The sequence below is a fragment of the Anabrus simplex genome, chromosome 1, assembly GCF_040414725.1.
Source record: "Anabrus simplex isolate iqAnaSimp1 chromosome 1, ASM4041472v1, whole genome shotgun sequence".
NCBI lineage: Eukaryota > Metazoa > Arthropoda > Insecta > Orthoptera > Tettigoniidae > Anabrus > Anabrus simplex.
Window position 1 is genome coordinate 1,296,134,150 of NC_090265.1, and position 11,574 is coordinate 1,296,145,723.

The window sequence follows — 11,574 nt, forward strand, 5'->3', positions numbered from 1 at the left end:
ACTAATTTGAAGAAATTTTTTCTTTGTTCCTGTACATTTTGATAAAAGTGTCATACAGCATTGTGCAATTATTTATTTATAATTGTATTAAATACTCTCCTCTTTGACCCCTCTTCAAAATATGCCACTTACATAAAAATATGCAGACAAAACCACAAAGAAATAGAATTCGCCATTTTTTTTTTTTTGCAAGAAATCGGTAACGGCAACGGTGACTAATCAAATGTTATTGAACTACCAGCCAGAATTTTAACCATGGATGATATTGTGATCAAAATTTTTAACAAAACATTCACTTCTACTAAAGGACTTATCATTTTCTTAATTAATAATCAATTAATTCATTTAATTAATTTTAATTTATTGGGCTTATACCCAGTAGTTCAAAACCATACAGTGGCATCAACAGATTAATGCTGAAGATGAAAGCTAGCTACTTCAATTTCCTACATAATTCTTGAATTCCTTGGAATTAATTGGTTTGCCTCCACATATTCCTATTCTAAAATTTGGAACCATAGTAAATGCTCCTTAGAAATCTGAACGTTTCGCAATGGCTTCTAAACAGAACCAGATTAGGGCCCAACTGTAAGAAGTATGTACAAAAATTGTTTAGATTTGGAAATATTAAATGGAGATAAAGCTGGACAGAACGCTCTAATACCTCAAACTGACTTAACAACATCTGATAAAATAATTCCATTTTCTTTCAAGAGGCATCAATTTCCAATTCGCTTGGCATTTTGTATCACGATCAACAAACCTCAAAGGATGTGAAGGTTTCTATTTACCTCGGCCAGTGTTCAGCCATGGCCAGTTAAATGCTGCAATGTCAAGAGAGCGATATTTTAAAGTTGCAATAGTGCCAAAAGGTCGCTGCGCGGTTTGGGTCACGAAGCTATCAGCTTGCACTCAGGAGATAGTGGGTTCAAACTCCACTGTTTGCAGCCCTGGAGATGATTTTCCGTGGTTTCCCATCATCACACCACCTTAATTAAGGCCACAGTCACTTCCTTCCCACTACTAGCCACTTCCCATCCCATCATCACTGTAAAACCTATCTGTGTCGGTGCGACATAAAGAAAATTGTAAAAAAAAAAAAAAAAAAAAGTAAAGTACAAGGAATGTCGTATACAAGGAAATCCTTCAAAAAATATTTACCCCATTGACCGTCATGTCGTAACGGGTTTCAGCTAGTAATAATAATTATTTATTTTGTGTTTCTTCAACTGCAGCACTAATGGTCTGAAGGGACATCAGAACCTTTCAGAAATTGGGAGTGGCATGTGGTCGGGCTGATCGGAAAGGATAGACAAGGAAGAGGGAAGGAAGTGGCCAGTTCACGAACCACCACTTCGAGGATGGCTGAGGTGGAAATCGAACCCCCCCTCTACTCATTTGGCCTCCCGAGGCTGAGTGGACCTAGTTTCAGCCCTCGTACCACTTTTCAAATTTTGTGGCAGAGACGGGAATCTAACCCAGGTCTCCGAAGGTGGCAGCTAATCACACTAACCACTACACCACAGAGGCGGACAAACATTTGCGTTACAAGAGATTTTTACATTATCGATGATGGCAACAGAAAGGTCTATACAATAAACTCAGTTCCTCCAATTTTATTACTACATTCAATCCAAACACATATTCTTTCATTGCTTGTTACTTGAAATTTTTATTGTTCATTATACAAGAAAATTCCAATTTAATTTTACTAACTATGGTGGAACGGTAGGCCAAAATTAAGACAATGTAAAATTACGTATAAACGTTTAATGAGACACCTGTGGTTGTTTCTTTTCTTTTTTTTTTTATAGTTTTCTTATTTCAGATTCAATTGATGATAATTGCAGGCGAATATCTGGTTCTGCATTTAGCTGCTTCTATGGTACCTGCGTAAGTGGAGAATCCTGTTTAACAAAAATATATAGTTGAGGAAGACAGCAATACTAATGTGGCTTTCTTGGGTTAAGTTGTAAATTAATCTTGTAAATTCAGTAGACTTTCGTTTTGATATGTGATTTTATTTTTCGTTGTGGGATGTCCAATCTATAAGGACCTCTCATTCCGCTGAGTGTAAGCAGGGTGGTTTCTTGTTCATGCTGCGCATTTGGTATCCCTTTAAAATCACCTGTCTGTCAGAAAATAATTCTCAAATGAGTCTTCCAAAGCTTTGAGATGCACCTGAATAATTTCATGGTTTTTTCTTGAATTTTGTTCTTTACTTTTTGTTAAAAGAGAAGCAATCAATTTTTCTTTTCTTTCTCTTACAATTTGCCTTACGTCGCACCAATACAGACAGGTCTTATGGTAAAGATTGGATAGGAAATGGCACCAAGCACCCTGAATTCGAGAGTAAGTTGTGCTAATCAGAAAAGGTTCCCATGACTATTAATAATCTTGACCATAGTGGCCGGTATTGGATCCGTATTGACTAAATCACAACAAATATATAGGTAAATGATCTGCCTAGTCAATACTATATATTGATTTTTATTTACCTTTCACTTCAACATTACGTCTAGTACATGTTTCAAGAATATATACACATTCTCTTCTTCAGCTAGTTGAATTAAAATTCCAGTATACAATAAGACCTAGTAAAAGAAGGGGGGCCCCCATTAATAAATCTAAAACTATGACCATTACAGTGTAACATTTAAAAAATTAAAGGATGAAGACATGGAATTAAGTTCCATCTTGTCATGTACAATAAAACAATATGATAATGTCTGTTTGACTTAAAATGTTGAGCACAGCGTCTTATTGTGATGTGAGGTCACAGTATCCTTGATGTTGCAATGATATCTTGTAAAATTCAAATGGAGTGGTATTAAGAATAAAATGAGATTGCACTAAAACTTATAGTCATGCCGATACCCTCCGTTAATAGGTGTGTTATGCAGCCAGGTTGAAATAAAGTTAAAATGGTCAATATGATGATATAAGTAGTGCGTGTGGCACTACTGTAAAAGCAACTGCAGTTGTACAGCGACTTTTACTAGGTCTTATTGTATACTGGAATTTTAATTCAACTAGCTGAAGAGGAGAATGTATATATATTCTTGGAACATGTACTAGATGTAATGTTGAAGTTCCCGTGAGTCGAGCCCACGACCTTGGAGTCGGGTGTACTGTAGATTCCTTGCCGCGCAGTATAAACACTGTCACCATGATGAATTACCAAGAAACGAGTAGGTTAGTAATGTTATTTATTCGAGAACGGAATAATGAACGTAACTCACAGACCTGAACAAACAGAGAACAATGACCAGTGCCAAGACTGTGTATTTTGTTTTGCGTTATTTTTACTCCATTTTAACAGAAAGCATTCATCGTACACTAAAATTATCTCCACCCATTGAGATAAGACAACAGCAAAGGATATAATGTTATTAGATTAATGGAAATGATGAGCAATATAGACATTAATCTGTCATTGCAGTCACCGGTCTCATTAAATGGGAGATGTTGGCTATTCCTTTCCAAGTTCTTTGATGTTTATATCTGTTCCAACAATAAACACTATTTGCCAGTTAGATGACACTCACTCAAACATTTTAGTTCGGTCTACAAACACCAAAGGATCTCATCAGCTGTGAGTGTGTCTGGCCGCACAACAGGTTGGAAAAGGGGGGAGAGGCGACGAGAGAAACGCCGTCGTCATTTTCTTATAGGCACTATTAATACTGTGATTGTGGTTTTTCTTATGTAATCTCCATCAGTGAGCAACTGCAAAAAGACCTCGAAAACGTCGGAGTTTTTTCAATTGGCTTTACCTTGCACTGATACATATAGGTCTTATGGTGACGATGGGATAGGAAAGGGATACAAGTGGGAACGAACCGGTCGTGGCCTTAATTAAGATACAGCCCCAGCATTTGCCTTATGTGAAAATGGGAAACGATGGAAAACCATCTTCAGGGCTGCCAACAGCGCAGTTCGAACCCACTATCTCTCGAATGCAAGCTCACAGTTGCGTGCCCTTAACCGCTCGGTCAACTCGCTCGGTCGACAATGTTGTGAGCTGGACAGCAGGGATGGTAAACGGGATGAAAAGTCAGGTTGTAAGAAAAAATCCCCCAGTTTTAATTACTGTCTTGATGGGAAGAATGTTCCTCATGAGAATCACTTTAAGTACCTAGGTGTTAACATAAGGGAAGATATTAATTGAAGTAATCACATGAACAGAATTGTAAATAAAGGTTACAGATATCTTCATATGGTTATGAGGGTATTTAGGGGTTGTAGTAAGAATGTAAAGGAGAGGGCATGTAAGTCTCTGGTAAGACAAACAGTGTAAACCAGGATTACTTTATTCGAGAGCTGGAAAAACATCCAAAGAAAAGCAGCTCGATTTTTTTCTGGGTGATGTCCGACGAAAGTGTAGCCTTACCAAAATGTGCAAAGTTTTGGCTGGGAAGACTCAGAGACAAGCTGCTCAACGAGGTGGTATGTTCAGAGCTGTCGATGGAGAGATGGTGTGGAATGGCATTAGTAGATTGATAAGTTTGAGAGGTGTTTATAAAAGTAAGAAAGATCACAAAGTTGGGGCAAATATTAATTTATAGAAAGATGATTTAGGGAGTGGAATAATTTACTAACGGAGGTGTTTGATAAATTTCCAAATTCTATGAAATTATTTAAGAAAAACCTAGGTAAACAACTGATAAGGTATCTGCTACCTGGACGATTGCCCTAAATGCAGATCAGTGGTGACTGATAATATCCTGAGTTGCATTCGTAAAAGGCAGCACACTATCCCTATACAGACCTGGTGATGGTATACACCATTATAATCTGACATGGCTAAAATACCATACTAGCACAGAATCAAAGCCATGACATTCAAACCAAAGGTGACACTAACTATTTAACCAAAGAACTGAACAATAATAATAATAATAAATTTGTTTTATACTTCAACTGCAGTACTATTGGTCTAATGAGACATCAGAGTGCTGCAACTTAGCACTGAAAAGGTGTTCTATAATATATCAGCAAATTTACAGATAAAGGGTTCTTACACATTAAGCACTCTTAAATGCCAACCAATTATTCTGGGTCTGGAACCCATAATCTTAGCATAGGATGAATATGCATATCCAAACAAGTGTGGGGTGAAAGAGCCACCATATAATTGACAGGTTTTGTATATTCAATGTGATTATTATTATTATTATTATTATTATTATTATTATTATTATTATTATTATTATTATTATTATTATTATTATTATTAATATTAATATTATTATTATTATTAACTGAATATGTAACAAGATTTAGATCATTTTACAAAATGTTTGCCTGTCCACATTTACATTTTTAATTCATCCTGAATTTAGTTTTTGTAAATAAAATCTATTTTATATTAGCTCTTTGCTCTTAACTATTAAAATATAGGAAAAAAAAAAAAGATAGACATTGACAGATTCAAAAATGGAGATAGTTCAAGGTTGACAGTAAATGAAATCAAAACAGAAGCATAGTCATTTTAAATACTTGGAAGGGAACTTGTTATAACACTCAACACGTAATGGGGATAAAATTGGTCTATTTCATTTTTAACAAATTTTAATTTATTCAATCAAATTGTATAATTTAAATTTCTTACAAGGATGGTAAAATAAATAAACACCAATAAAAAGCATAATTGGCGAGATCTAGACAGACACGCAGAGAGCACTGAACGTGGGTTTTCTTAATTTCTGAATAAACCAACTACATACTGGCATGGGAGTTAATGCATATCTGATTGAAGTACAGTGCTTGCTACCACAAGTCCTTATTAGTCCACATTTCACTACAATATGTAGTTGATTTCCAGTTTCACTTCCTTAAATCAATATATAAAATTGTATGTCTTCGTACTAAATATCATCTTACACATCTAATGTGTGCGAAGATTTGGATCATTGTACAAAATATGTTCCATTCACATTTACATCTTTATTTCATTCTGAACTCAGTTACTGTAAATAGTGTATATATATATATTGTATTATCTATTAACACATATTATTTACATAATATTCAAATTATAATTTGTGTCTATTTGTATATTGTAGAAATTCAGATTAACATATGAAATAAATTTTTAAATTTTCTTTAGCACAGAAAGTGGTTTTTAACATTCAGTGATATTCCTTACACACACAACTTAGTAACAAGACAACAACAAGATTCACAAACTATGCACAGGAAATGAAACCTAATGAACAATAACTGGAAGCAGTAGAGGAAAAAAGTATATGAACTGTTGTATTTTTGGCCAAATATTATTTTGCATCATTCTCAAAATCACTCTTAATATCAATGTTACTACAGTTCATTAATAATATACTTATGTGAATCTTATTGCCACTTAATTTTTCAACAAATGATATATGACAGATTTTTGCTAATAGCTTCTGAGGAAAAGAAACTAACATATCCCATATGATTTGTGCCATAATTTGGTCAGCGACAGAATTTCTATTCTTCGCAGGGACTTCTACAAGGGAAGAATAATCAAAATTTCATCAGTAGAACCAATACTTGACACACTTTCTTATAAGAAACACCAATTACCAAATTAATAGGAGAGAGTTTTGATCATTACTGGACACATTTAAAATGCTAAGTATTGAAAATTGTTATCATTTCTACAATTTCACCTATCCTTAAAGCAATTAAATATTATTATAGCCTACAGTAGCCTGTGTTACACAGACAATACTATGTTCATGCTCAAAAAATAACATATCATAAGACAATCATCTATAGTTTGTCATGATATAATTCCAAACAACTCACTTTACTAATAGAAATATTCTACCAAGAAGTAGGATATACCTGAAGTAAGTCCAATGATAACCTGTTAAATGTGTTATATCCAATTTATCAATGAATCATTCATCACTTTGTTCCAAGTAAATTGATAGCACAAACACTACATTAAAAAAATGAAGCAATATTTGAAAAGGAGAGTACAGTAACTTATGTTTTGAAATCTGGACAGATTGCTGAGAATGGTTAAACAAAGACACCCTGCTGTAATTGGTGGTGTGTTAAACATTTAGCATCCACTGAACAAAATTACCTACTCAGTGTTAGAAACCATCCTGCCAAGTTCACTTGTGTCATTAGATCGCTGTACAGTATGAACATAAAAGATTGGTACTCAACACATAAATTGCACTTCTTCAGAAAATATGAAATTCAGTAGCTTAGGCCATATGATTAACTCCACCACGATCTATCAGTTTGAAAATTGTGTTACATATTTCAAACATGTTTTATAACTTTATAATGTAACAGCCATGTAACAACCTCTTTTTTTAAGGCTTTTCATCTCTTGTGTTTAGACTTGCAAATGAAGGACAAGAGTCTTGATTATACTGAATCTTGATCACACAATTCTTTTTGCCCTGCGTTCACTATATACTGTGCCGTATTGTGCTTTGTTGCTTTCTGTAAGATCTCAGTGAGATGCATCTTGGGACACCAACTAAGATTGAAATAACCACCAGTATCACTCTACAGGAATGAAAACACTTAAATATATTCTTTTATTTCTCATAACAATACTTCACAAATCATATTTACCAATAGTTGTACTAGGTTTTGTGCTTATAAAATATAGTAAGTTACTGGTATACGTTATTTCCAAGTACCAAGATATGATGCCTTTGCTGGCAGGACCTAGTGTTTACAGCGCACTATGTCTTCTGGTATAGGCTAGAGCAATTTTGTTACTTTCATTGATCTGTCTCTGTCTTATCCTTGGCTTTGACAATATGAAAGTGACTGAGGTATGAGCGATGCTAGTAATGCCATTCCTTCTGCAGCCAGTCCCTGATATGAATGGTGTGAAAATGTTGCTCATAGGGTCAGTTGGTGCATGCATTTCAGTGGGCTTGGGAAACTGATATGTGATAGAAACTTCTGGTTCGGTGAGGAAAGCAACGGGAAACTACCTCACTCCTCATTTCCCTACTATGCCTCTTTAGTGATGCCTACGCCATCTATGACAGCCGATGGCAGAGCTGTTGAGGATCCAACCAGCCTTAGGGCTGAAGACTGAACATACATACACTAAGATATGAGTTTTAGTTGTATTAACCTCATAAACACTCAACAAAAATTTATTTGGAATAATATTTGAGTGAAGGTGAAAATTTATGAGCACAGCATTTTAATGATACTCTGGTCCTAGACTGTTGAAATGGACAGGCATATACAATGCTGCTGGAGTGTCAGACTTTTGCTCAGTAAGAGATGTGTCCGTAAATCTACTAACACAAATCTTTCACATCAAAGCACTCTTAAATGCCACCCATTGTGCTATGGTGTATAAGATGATTACCTAAGTTAAACAGCCAGTCAATGATAAACCTGGCTGCACAGAGTGCCATACTAGGTACAGCATGCCCCAAACTTTGGCAGGTGTGGAGTACTGTACTTGTATGCAACGTACAGCCTCTGAATTATGCTACCATCTGTCGTAGGGATTGTTAACTAACTCAAACTTTCTTTTACATAGAAATGCTCTATTATTTTGTTTTCCTTTTGGTGGATATATTGACTCGCTCTATTACCTGTTTCCTTTCTTTTGAGCAACGTGAAAATCATCAATTTTAGCAGTGTGATAACTGACCTTGGTGGGAAGCTGTAAAGTGTGATTCTCTCATGAGAGTATTTCTTTGCTTTTGAAGAACAGTTACAATATGCAGGTGAGGTGATCTTAATATTTAATTGATAAATGATGGCAGAAAAAATGCCCAAAGTGGAGATGATGTTCAGTCACGTACTTGCGCATCAGGTGCCTGTTCATTCCAGTGGGAAGGTATGTCTACCTAAGTGATTCAGAGGGGGGTATTTTATGGTGTAAAGTGGCAGGAGTACATCATCACAGATTTTGTATTCCTAACTCATGGTGAGTGGTGTGTGCTGTGGCTGCTCCTGTGCCAAGGAGTTAAGAAACGTTAACTACAAGGATACTATTTCAGCAGAGGAAACAGTTGAATGTTTTATACAGATGGACCTGAAGTATAACTACAAGGAATAAAAACTAGTTCTCATATATTACCAAATCTAAGCATAACTGAAGCTATAGGCATCTATGAAGTGCTGGCACTTCTTTCTGTCTTGTTAAGTTACCATTATGCATGTCTACTATCGTATCTTGGCATATGCAGTGCAGAACAACTTGGTGTAACCACTGTCTTTGAAGCAGCTATGCAATAATAATGTAGTTAGTAAACATTGAAAACATAGTGTTCTGTGTACCCAGAATTAATGGAGAGCACAGGGAGTTAATCTCTGAAACAAGACAAGCCAAAAATTATCCATCAGATGTGTTTCCTCCTAATGATATGGCCAATTATGAAGAAATATATACTATTCCTACTTGCAAATTTTATTATTATTTTTATTATTATTGTATGGCTTCAACTATCATGTGCAGGCATTTTTATATGATGTCATTTATGCTGCCCGTGTATCAAGTTTGACGTTCCCTTTTACTCTACAAGATGGCAGAGAAACCAAATCTCTGGTGGGCAATCTATGGCTGAGTTTTAATTAGTTTTGTAAAATAAACACCAAATGTATTATCAGAGATCTTTTACATGCCAACATCGATTACATGGAGTGCCGAAAGGACTTTTCTTCCAGCCTTCAAAAATTCAACTTCCTCTGCTGGGTTTTACCATCCTCTACTCTACTGAATATCTTTCTTTCATTACAGAAATGGAATCTGTAATATGTTCTCTGTGAACTTGATGAAAATGAGCTTAAAACTAAGTTTTAAATCTGCATAAGAAAAATGTTAAGAAAGTTTTATAAATAAATAAATAAATAAATAAATAAATTACATGAAGGTACAGATGGCACTAGTTGGACAGTATTTCTCCAGGAAGATAAATATAGATAAATCAGCAAAGTATCTCCTTTTCTTAATGTTGAAATCTTGCTTAATAATATAATTAATTATGATTTGAACTTTGTTTTTTTGATACTGCATTAGTTAGTTCCGTCCCCACTTTAGCTGCCCAAGATAAGATATCAGTGTCCATAACTACCTTAACAGAATTACTTAGAGAACAATATTTTTAAAATTATATCTCTGTTGATAAAAACAACCTGAAATAGCTCTATGATCTTCCAGATTTTGTAAGTGATGAACAATTGCTGACATTTATGAAATTGCACATGATGTTTCAAGGATACCACCATCACAAATACCCATTTCTTCTCAAAGAGGTAGAATAGAGAGTGAATATATTCCTCTTCTTGCCTTAACTTATCACTAATCTTACTTCAGTAGTTTCTGAATGAAAAATATCCATGTCTATGCTCATCCAATAGCAGAATCAACCGAAAGCCGAAAATAATGGTTCTACTTATGTAATATTGAATGTAGTTTGATCACAAATTTTGGAGAACATGGTTTATCCTCCAAGTTCCAAGTTAACATATCAGTTGTCAGTTGCCTGGACATCCCAGTGTTCACACAGTAACACCTCAAGTACATGTGAAGCTTATGATCTTGCATGGAAGTCTGAAATATATGGAGCCTCTTTCAAGCTCTTGTAAGTCCCTTTTTCAAAATAACTGAAAAATTGCTCATATTACCGTATATCTTATGAAACTAAAGCTATGTACATCTTACAACAGCTACGAAGAAGACTAATGTGAGGTGATGCAAAAGTTACAGTGTGTGAATCTCTTGTATCATCATATATGTTACATTTTTAGCTATATACATTAAAAAACATTGTCACGCAGTAGACAATGAGCTGCTCTGTAACACATCTTTTATTTCAATTATGTTATTGTATATACCTGCTATTATTCATTTTCTATTGGCATAACAAAAAGTTCTTTAAAAAATTGGCCTATAATTCATCATCTTTTCCCTGAATTAAATTAATGTTTCACCCATTATTAACAGAAACAGAGGATTTGTTAAAGCTAAAACCTCAATCTGGAAAGAAAAGTATACTGATATGAGAAAGAGAGAAAGAAGACAGTTCTACAGAATATGGAAGCTAAGATTATACTCATCTTTTTCTTTCTTTCCTCTTCTTTTTTGTTAACGATATGGTAACATTTTGAACCTTTTAATTTGTTGCTTCTTGAGAATATATTTTCATTACAATCTTCCTCAATCTTTAAAAAAATTACATTCATATAAATTATAAAATTCATTACAATAATTAATTTCTTTACATCAGATCACAAGATACATTCACTTCAATACATGACTTTCCCGGAAGTTCTTATTAACTTGTATAACTCGATAAAACAGCATTTATTCTGTCTATTAGCATCATTATATACTATATGTTAAAAATGTTCTCTCTTTATTATTATACATATTTTATATCTATATGTATTCGTTGATTTTTCTGTCATTTCCCATTAAAAAAGGTAGTTTATGTTAACTTCACTCGAAATGAGCACACACCTTTCCTGCCCGAGTTGTCTCACACATTCACACACATACATGCTTACACATTACTAGCTGTGGAAACCAGATTGGAATATAATGAAATAGCTTTTTAGGTATTCTTTAGAATAATGATATTC